This window comes from Mobula birostris, chromosome 7 (genome assembly GCF_030028105.1).
Source record: "Mobula birostris isolate sMobBir1 chromosome 7, sMobBir1.hap1, whole genome shotgun sequence".
Classification (NCBI taxonomy): Eukaryota; Metazoa; Chordata; class Chondrichthyes; order Myliobatiformes; family Myliobatidae; genus Mobula; species Mobula birostris.
The window spans coordinates 27,474,965-27,485,711 of record NC_092376.1 but is presented as its reverse complement, the minus strand read 5'-3'; the positions used below and the strand labels follow the sequence as shown (position 1 = coordinate 27,485,711).

General features: G+C 45.3%; 1 protein-coding gene across 1 annotated transcript in view; it reads left to right on the top strand.

The window, feature by feature from the left end:
* The first annotated feature begins 6,684 nt into the window (after nt 1-6,684).
* Nucleotides 6,685-10,747, top strand: part of LOC140200068 (dicarboxylate carrier UCP2-like) — a 45,205-nt gene continuing 41,142 nt past the window's right edge. Inside the window, exon 1 of the mRNA XM_072262795.1 lies at nt 6,685-6,792. The gene's annotated coding sequence lies outside the window, so the exon portion shown is untranslated. The remainder of the gene's footprint in view (nt 6,793-10,747) is intronic.

Sequence of the window (10,747 nt, the reverse complement as noted above, 5' to 3'; positions counted from 1 at the left end):
CTGACCAGCATGGCAAAATTAAAAATGGCATCGGCATTGTAAATGGCATCTGCACAAAATTTTTGAAGGAAGTCAGAGAGTTTTGGTTAGTCCTGATGAAGAGTCTCGGCCTGAAACGTCGACTGTACCTCTTCCTAGAGATGCTGCCTGGCCTGCTGCGTTCACCAGCAACTTTGATGTGTGTTGCTTGAATTTCCAGCATCTGCAGAATTCCTGTTGTTTTGAGTTTTGTAGATGTTCATGTTTCTGCGCTTACAGCATCAGCACTATCTTTCTCGCTGTGTGCTTTCTTGAATTTATTGTGGTGCCCACATTTCCGTCAAGACAACCAACCATCTGTTGCTTTAAAATCATCATTACCCAGCTTCTTAGCTGATTGCTCTGACTTGTTTTTTAACATTGGTCCACTGATAAGCACACTTTGTCCGGTTACAATGGAAAACCAATGACTGAGGGACACTTCAGCATCTGGATCCCTACCTTCACGCTTTCGTTTTTGGGATGGTCCTCGTTTTCCCTGGAGTAATGCCATTCTTCCCACAGGTTATCTTGCTGATGTATCAGGTGTGCAATTGTAGATTTCGGTACTCCAGTTATCACGGCAGCTGGTGATGAGTGGCGTTATGCGGATAGCTTTTAATTTGGTGCAGTAGAGTAACTTTTTCCCGCTAGTGTCAAATCCTTTTGTGGCAAGGGTTTCAAAATTTTTAAAAGTCAAAATTTAAAAGAAACCAAAATGATCAAAAATCACTGCTTTTTGAATTGGCGTCAGTTGGACCAAATGGATAACATAACACAAGCACACACAACTGACGTAACTGTTCATTCTAAGCACGGCATGGCGTCTGATGGTCACACAAGTGCCCTGTTCAGCAACAATCTCCTGTCTCAATTGAGCAGCAGAGTTGTCCCAAATGAACAAATGGAATCCTGGCTATTTTCTCAATTTGTTTTTGTTCTTTAAGAGTTGTCTCAAATAAGCAGTTACCCCGATAAACTGGTGGCCCAATTAACCAGAATCTACTGTATAACAAAATACAACCATCAAAATGCAACAGTCACCCTTTTGTGTAAATTAATCTTATTTGCCTTCATCATGCTGGGCTTTGGTCATTTTAAAACGCCCAGCTTCACATGAAGCTTTCCTACCCTGGGGAATAGGATTCCATGACTCAGCCTTTCCAAAGGAACGTCATGTCTGGGCCTAATTGGGTAAAATGGGTAGATTTTCTTCCTGAAGATCCACATGGGCTTTTGGAACAAAATGCTTCTGTAGGGTCTTACTGTATGTCTCCATTTTGTAATTTGTAATTTGTAATTTGTGCTGCCAGGGTAACCAAGGACACGACCCACCCAGCCAACACACTTTTCGTCCCTCTTCCCTCTGGGAGAAGGCTCAGGAGCTTGAAGACTCGTACGGCCAGATTTGGGAACAGCTTCTTTCCAACTGTGATAAGACTGCTGAACGGATCCTGACCCGGATCTGGGCCGTACCCTCCAAATATTCAGACCTGCTTCTTGTTTTTTTTTTGCACTACCTTACTTTCCCTTTTCTATTTTCTATTTATGATTTATAATTTAAATTTTTAATATTTACTATTGATTTGTAATCCAGGGAGCGCGAAGCGTAGAATCAAATATCGATGTGATGATTGTACGCTCTAGTATCAACTGTTTGGCAACAATAAAGTAAAGTAATGTAATAACCTGGTAGTTTCATTGTCACCAACACCATCTTTTTCATACAGCAGATTTATATAGTAAAATTTATATACCACTGCCAGAGTGGGATGTAAGGTCTGATATTCCGCCACTGTTGTCCCATCTGGAATAAATGAACTAGACTTTATTTAACTTGAAGGTGGAGATTCAACGTGATTACAGGTTCATGAATAGTTATTACTTCTGGAATCATTCGACATTTTAGAGATCCAGGCCTGGAGTTTGGGGTCCTGTCATTGGCGAATTCTGGGGCTGATGTCAAAGATCAAGCCCCAAAGGTCGATTGGAAGACCTGAAGTTGAGGCCCAATGCCAAAGCCCTGGGTCTGTAGGTCTGTGAGTCCACTGAGGAAGTCAGAGGCTCGATGTTTGTGGTCCCACTAGTCCATTGGAGTCTGGAGGCTGGAGGCCTAGAGGCCTACCCTGGGGTTGGAGGACTTTCTGTGTGTGTGTGAGTGGGTGGATGGGAAGGAGGAAAGGGGTTGTTTTGCTGTTGTTGTTTGTGTTGTTCTGCTGATCATTGTGGGCGAGCATTGTTGGTGCCAGAATGTGTGGTGACCCTCACGGGCTGCCCCCAGCAGGACACCCCTTTGTGTTGTGTTGATTACTAATGCAAATGACACATTTCACTGTTTGTTTCAATGTACATGTGATAAATCAATGAATCAGAATCTGAATCGTTATGTAAATAATGCCACTGAAAATAGCCGGCTCATTCCAGGAATAGGTCTCTAGACACTCGATACTGACCAAGAGCAGCGATCTGGACCAGGGCACAGAGACAGCAAATGACTGTTTCCACCCACGTTCCAAAGGTTAATTGGCTACTGTAAAGGGCAGTACAGTGACGTAATGTTTGTTTCACAGCTTCAGAGGCTCAGATTGACCCTGACCTTGGTTAAGTGGGGCTTGCATTTCCTCCCCATGCTCTGGTTTCCTCGCAAATCCCGAAGACCTGCTGCTTGTTGAACTGGTTCTGTAAATTGCGTTGGTGTAGGTGAATGGGAAGGTGACCCAGAGGGGAAGGTGGGCCTGGTGGGATTGTCCTGCATGGTGTCAGCATGAACTCCAGAGGAGGAATTGCTTTCTTCGTCATAATGAATAAAAACTTGCTTTAGCCCATCTCTCCTACTGGGGCAGAGGCCGCCGTCAGTGTCTCGCTAGAGCCCTCTGTCCTGCGCCAGTCTTTCAGGCTGTCCCCAGGTATAGACTATCTCCTCGATCCTTCCTCTCCCGGGGATGAGGTCTTTGGAGCTTCCATTTGGGTTTCTGTAGCCCTGGATTTTTACGGGTTGGGGCTGTGAGTCCCATACCCATCCCCTCTCCTTTCACAGCTGGGCTTGGGACTGTCTGTGGCAGAGTTATAATGAATAAATAAATATTTTACCTGCTGGGTATGCGACTCACTACAAAGAAGGAATGAACTCTGATACTGTTCATACAAATTAGATCATAACTGTCTTTTAAATTATAATGCAAGCCTGGCTAAGAAGTACTAAACCTGACCTTTGCTCCTTGACATTTCACCAATGCTTCCTCAAGACCTGTCTGTGCTTCTCACAGTTATGTCCGCCAGATTCATAAAGCACATGCCAGACCAGTATTAATGTCACAAACTGAAGTGAGTTCTACACTGTATTTTCATACCTCCCTTTGAATAATGCAGACATGGCAATGTCTTTACAGGAATTAACTGGTGCAATGCAGACAAAGACGATGAGATTTAATGGAAATTAGTACTGCTGACTGTTGCTATGTCCACCCAGATAAAAAACAAATAGTAAAGGCAGGAAAATCTGAAATAAAAACAGAAAGTGGCCAGAAAATACTCAGGAGTCCGCACAGCATCTCCGGAGAGTTCAAAAATTCAAAGTGCAAAGTAAGTTTGTTATCAAAATACATATATATCACCATATCAAAGTTGCTGGTGAACGCAGCAGGCCAGGCAGCATCTCTAGGAAGAGGTACAGTCGACGTTTCAGGCCGAGACCCTTCGTCAGGACTAACTGAAGGAAGAGCTAGTAAGAGATTTGAAAGTGGGTGGGGGAGGGGGAGATCCAAAATGATAGGAGAAGACAGGAGGGGGAGGGATGGAGCCAAGAGCTGGACAGGTGATTGGCAAAAGGGATATGAGAGGATCATGGGACAGGAGGCCCAGGGAAAAGGACAAGGGGGGGGAACCCAGAGGATGGGCAAGGGGTATAGTCAGAGGGACAGAGGGAGAAAAAGGAGAGTGAGAGAAAGAATGTGTGTATATAAATAAATAACGGATGGGGTACAAGGGGGAGGTGGGGCATTAGCGGAAGTTAGAGAAGTCGATGTTCATGCCATCAGGTTGGAGGCTACCCAGACGGAATATGAGGTGTTGTTCCTCCAACCTGAGTGTGGCTTCATCTTTACAGTAGAAGAGGCCGTGGATAGACATGTCAGAATGGGAATGGGATGTAGAATTAAAATGTGTGGCCACTGGGAGATCCTGCTTTCTCTGGCGGACAGAGCGTAGGTGTTCAGCAAAGCAGTCTCCCAGTCTGCGTCGGGTCTCGCCAATATATAGAAGGCCACATCGGGAGCACCGGATGCAGTATATCACCCCAGCCGACTCGCAGGTGAAGTGTTGCCTCACCTGGAAGGACTGTTTGGGGCCCTGAATGGTGGTAGGGGAGGAAGTGTAAGGGCACGTGTAACACTTATTCCGCTTACACGGATAAGTGTCAGGAGGGAGATCAGTGGGGAGGGATGGGGGGGACGAATGGACAAGGGAGTTGTGTAGGGAGCGATCTCTGCGGAATGCGGGGGGGGGGGAGGGAAAGATGTGCCTAGTGGTGGGATCCCGTTGGAGGTGGCGGAAGTTACGGAGAATAATATGTTGGACCCGGAGGCTGGTGGGGTGGTAGGTGAGGACCAGGGGAACCCTATTCCTAGTGGGGTGGCGGGAGGATGGAGTGAGAGCAGATGTACGTGAAATGGGGGAGATGCGTTTAAGAGCAGAGTTGATAGTGGAGGAAGGGAAGCCCCTTTCTTTAAAAAAGGAAGACATCTCCCTCGTCCTAGAATGAAAAGCCTCATCCTGAGAGCAGATGCGGCGGAGACGGAGGAATTGCGAGAAGGGGATGGCGTTTTTGCAAGAGACAGGGTGAGAAGAGGAATAGTCCAGATAGCTGTGAGAATGTGGAATTAAAATGTGTGGCCACTGGGAGATCCTGTTCCCATTCTGACATGTCCATCCATGGCCTCCTGTACTGTAAAGATGAAGCCACACTCAGGTTGGAGGAACAACACCTTATATTCCGTCTGGGTAGCCTCCAACCTGATGGCATGAACATCGACTTCTCTAACTTCCGCTAAGGCCCCACCTCCCCCTCGTACCCCATCTGTTACTTATTTTTATACACACATTCTTTCTCTCACTCTCCTTTTTCTCCCTCTGTCCCTCTGAATATACCTCTTGCCCATCCTCTGGGTCCCCCCCCACCTTGTCTTTCTTCCCGGACCTCCTGTCCCATGATCCTCTTGTATCCCCTTTTGCCTATCACCTGTCCAGCTCTTGGCTCCATCCCTCCCCCTCCTGTCTTCTCCTATCATTTTGGATCTCCCCCTCCCCCTCCAACTTTCAAATCCCTTACTCACTCTTCCTTCAGTTAGTCCTGACGAAGGGTCTCGGCCTGAAACGTCGACTGTACCTCTTCCTACAGATGCTGCCTGGCCTGCTGCATTCACCAGCAACTTTGATGTGTGTTGCTTGAATTTCCAGCATCTGCAGAATTCCTGTTGTTTCCAGGTAAAAGCAATGCACTTTCCCTGAACTCTGACCCTTTCTACATTCGGAGCCTGGGGACCTGAACAGAGTGTGTAATTGAATATGTCACATCTAATCAAAATGAGGGCCAAGAACTCATCAAGCTGCATTGGTCTCAGAACCAGGCAGGGTGGTGTGATCTTACAGGGGTGTTTTGGTTAAAGTTATTCCCATCCAAGCATCCGGGTATCATCCTAACACTGGAATTATTTGTATTCATTATAGGGATATATATTTGGAATATCAAAGGGGAGAGAGGCAAGTGCCACCATTTGCGTTTGACTATTGGTTGATTAGGGAGGGGGAGGTGAACGTGTCCAATCCAATTGCTGAAGGTTCAAGCCTCACCCCCATCAGCTGATATTTTAAAAAAACTCTGCCTGTCAACAGAAATGTAATACAACAAACAACAGTTGGATCACCACTATATATTGAGAACACACTATAAATTATTAAGGAAAGTAAGCTCGTGGAATAAAAGTTTTAAACTCACAACTTGTTATTAAGCTCACACAGACTCCGTATGAAAATGACGGGCGAGTCGTACATTCCAGCAACGAACGTGTGAAGCAGCCGTAATTCGGGTCCGCCCGGCAGTGTTTGCGAGGGGTCGGCGCGGCCTCATCTGTCATCTGCAGAATGCAGCTAATTCTGAAGCCACTCAGCAGGAATTAACCTTAATTTTGTATAAATATATCCTAAGGACTGAAGTTGATGTGCAATCATTTTATATATTATGAAGTTTAAAACGCTTCTAGCATTTTCGCAACCCGACATACACGCAAACAAAATACACATCCTGTACAGGCATGTGGAAAATGAAGATTATCACTCCGTCGGGTTTATAACCCGAATCAACACATAGAAATTCTTCGAAACTGGGACTAATATATTTCACCCTATGCAAAATCGATGAAACTTTCCATGACTACAGGTAGTTTAAAGGCGATACATCTGGATGGTCGGGAATAACGCTGCCATAAACAATCTTCTCTTGCCGGACCTCTGGCCAGGTTTGGTGTTCCCTTGCTTTTTTGATTTGGGGTAACTTGTTGATCAGATGGTCGGATTTCCTGTGTTGAAGTGCGCGGGACTCCCATCACGGACACGAGTGGTCGAGAAGGGAACATCCCTTCAACCAATGAGCAATTGGCTCCCTGTATAAATAGAGATCGGGATAGTCATTCCAACTATTTGAAGTGAGCTGGGTCAGACGTTGAGGAGAATGCAATAGTTTTGGTGCATCGTTTGTTATTTTTTCCCCTCTGTCGTGAGGTAAGTACATTGATTGACTCTGCTTTCCCAATTTCTTTTGCTGAATTGCATAAACCTTAACATTTTTGCATGAATTTACCATAAAGCGCGTGAGTATGACATAAAATAACAACTAATCCTTTATTTTACAGTAAGCCAGTCACAATAATCGAAACCAACAAAGGGAAAGCATTGAAAGTCCGTGGAGATGGAGTTCATCTCTGCAATGCGTAGAGAGAGGGGAAGGTGGCAGGAACAGTAACGACTTCGTCCCGTTAATACAGAGACGCCCCATTAGAATGCCCCAAGTTGTGGTCCTGGATGAGAGACGGTTGTCGAGGCTTGTTCCTTGCGGAGGTTCAGTCCGCAAGTGATGCTGGAGGGTGGAGGGGGAGGGGGTGTATCAGTGGATGGAGAGGAAAAGAGAAATAAAGCTGGGACTGTGAAATATCAAACAATGGAAATATGTGGGGAATTAGAGAGAACCGGTAGCTATTATTTGCTAATGACTTTTCATCAGAGCTGGTTCAAATGTAAATCAGGTGTACAACTCTCTTGGAGAAGTCCACTAAAGAAAAAAATCTCTATCCTTTGAAATTCTGCTTAATGAGCTAGTTAATGAACTACATGTTGTTTGACATGTAGTGTTCTATGTTCTGTGGTTTAACCCAATGAAAAGGCCCTTTGGCCCATTTCATTTGTGCTGAACTTGTACTCTAAGATCAACCTAACCAGTGAGTCTTACTTCAGTAAGTTGATGGAGAAGATCCTGAGAGGCAGGATTTATGAACATTTGGAGAGGTATAATATGATTATGAAGAATCAGCATGGCTTTGTCGAGGGCAGATCGTGCCTTATGAGCCTGATTGAATTTTTTGAGGATGTGACTAAACACATTGATGAAGGAAGAGCAATAGATGTAGTGTATATGGATTTCAGCAAGGCATTTGATAAGGTACCCCATGCAAGGCTTACCGAGAAAGGAAGGAGGCATGGAATCCAAGGGGTCATTACCTTGTGAATCCAGAACGGGCTTGCCCACAGAAGGCAAAGAGTGGTTGTGGATGGGACAAATTCTGCATTGAGGTTGGTGACCAGTGGTGTGCCTCAGGGATCTGTTCTGGGACCCTTACCCTTCGTCATGATTTTTATAGGTGACCTGGATGAGGAAGTGGAGGGATGGGTTAGTAAGTTTGCTGATGACACAAAAGTTGGGGGTGTTGTGGATAGGGTAGAGGGCTGTCAGAGGTTACAGCAGGATATTGATAGGATGCAAAACTGGGCTGAGAAGTGGCAGATGGAGTTCAACCCAGATAAGTGTGAGTGGTTCATTTTGGTAGGTCAAATATGATGACAGAATATACAGTAGTATTAATGGTAAGACTCTTGGCAGTGTGGATGATCAGAGGGGTCTTGGGGTCCAAGTCCATAGAATGCCCAAAGCAGCTGCGCAGGTTGACTCTGTGGTTAAGAAGGCATAAGTGGAATTGAATTTAGGAGCTGAGAGGTAATGTTGCAGCTAATTAGGACCCTGGTCAGACTCCACTTGGAGTACTGTGCTTAGTTCTGGTCGCCTCACTACAGGAAGGATGTGGAAACCATAGAAAGGGTGCAGAAGGGATTTACAAGGATGTTGCCTGGATTGGGGAGCATGCCTTATGAAAACAGGTTGAGTGAACTCAGCCTTTTCTCCTTGGAGCGATGGAGGATGAGAGGTGACCTGATAGAGGTGTACAAGATGATGAGAGGCATTGATCATGTGGATCATCAGAGGCTTTTTCCCAGGGCTGATATGGCTGTCACAAGAGGGCAGAGGTTTAAGGTACTTTGGAGAAGGTACATAGGAGATGTCAGGGGTAAATTTTTTATGCAGAGAGTGGTGAGTGCGTGGAATGGGCTGCCGGCAACAGTGGTGGAGGCGGATACGATTGAGTCTTTTAAGAGACTTTTGGATAGGTACAAGGAGCTTAGAAAAATAGAGGGCTATGGGTAACCCTAGGTAATTTCTAAGGTAGGGACATGTTCAGCACAACTTTGTGAGCTGAAGGGCCTGTATTGTGCTGTAGGTTTTCTATGTTTCTAACCCTTCCCTCCTACATATCCCTCTAGTTACAGTTCCGAGGGCTGTAATGTGCCAAGTTGGACAACCAGATATTCTTCCACGAATTCACATTAGGTTCTTCTGGAGCATGGCAGGAGATCAAAATGATGGTCAGGCTGGAGGAGGATTTAAGTTAGTTAATTTGAATTTATAATGCATAATACCATGCCTATCCAAACCAGATGCTTGCTATTATTCAGTTGACTCTTTGTTCCTCTTCTCTCCCTCCGTGATCGTCTCTTAGTGCTCTGGAGAACTCCCACGTACATAAAACTGAAGTCCTATCATAATTGCCTCATTTGTAATGTGTTGCAATACTTATTGGTAGGCTAGTGAATCCAGTCTTTTGAAATCCAATTTTGAACCAAGTAAGATTTGAGCTCCTCACTGTGATATTTATAATTCCAATGTGACTTACTACTAGCTTGTTGATGTTGTTGTGCATGCCTTGGAAAAGACGTTTGCAAATCTTGTATCATCCAAAGAGTGTGGCTGTCTGTAGGTGCCCTCCCCTCTTGTACTTGCAACGACGGTGAAAGGAGCTATTCATCCATTGGGTCCACACCAGTGCTCGGTCAAGCAATCCCACTTCTTCTCCCTTATTTGCCTGTTTTAATTTCTCTCACACATGGCTATCAATTCCGCACCCCCCCCCCCCAATCTTCTTTGCCATTAAACTGATTAAAAGTAGATTTACTGTTGCCAGTAACTAGTTGTTTCACTGCCTGGCTTGGAGGGGCCACTGCACAGGATCAGAAAAAATGACAGAAAGTTGCAAACTCAGCCAGTTTCAGCATGGACACTGCCCTCCCCAGCAGTGAGGACATGTTCAAAAGGTGGCGTCCATCATTAAGGACCCCCATCACCATGGATACACCCTCTTCTTATTGCTACTATCGGGGAGGAGGTACAAGAGCCCAAAGACACATACTCGGGGGTGCCGGGGTGCCGTGCTGCCGGAGCGCTGTTCCGGCACCTCTGTAAAAGAAAGTCAAAATAAACAAGCGGGGAATTTAACAGTGGCCGTATATTAAATAGAGGGAATTTTACTGAAATGGGGGCTGGGGAGAGGGGGTGATGACTGGTGGGGAAAATACCACTAATAACATTAGGATATTTGATCGTTTTTGGTGAAATCCTGGAGCGGTGACTGTTTTGTAAAATTCCTTCTCGCTCGACCCGTTGAACCAGCGTACCTTGCCGTAGCCTCCCGCTATTTCACAGATCCTCAGTCTCTCTCCAGCACTCGTTGTTTGAGCATTGTTCACCGAGAAAATAAAAATCTTAGATCTTTTGAAAAGTGGCATGTCGCTTGCCGAAGTGGGCTGTAAGGTCGGTAAGAACGAATCGAGCATTCGCACAATAAAGCAGAAAGAAGCTGAAATTTGTGGAAGTGTTAGTGCTACCCCTACAACGGCAAAAATGGTCTCTCTGGTTCGTGATAAAGTGCTTGCAAAGACTGGGAAACCATTAAGTGTGTGGCTAGAGGACATGTCACAGAAGCGTATCCCTGTCAATGGCAAAATTATGCGTGAAAAAGCACTTAGCCTCTGTGAGCAGTACTGTGAGGGGGTTGAGGAGAGCGTAAGGAAGGAGCTTAAGGCTAGTAAGGGATGGCTGGCTAGCTATGTAAAGCACTACAGCCTCAAGAACTTGAAGATCATGAGAGAATCAGCATGGCAGATGCACCGTATCCTATTATGGAGCCGATCGAAGTACACGCTTGAAGTCTCTCAGAAAAAAATTGTTGATCACAATCTATCAAAAGCTCACACTGATGCTCTAAGTGTTGAAAATATAGCAAGTGAAGATGATCTTGGAAAATTATGTGAGACCATGAATGCTCCGCATCTAAAGGCAACTTGTTCAATTTCT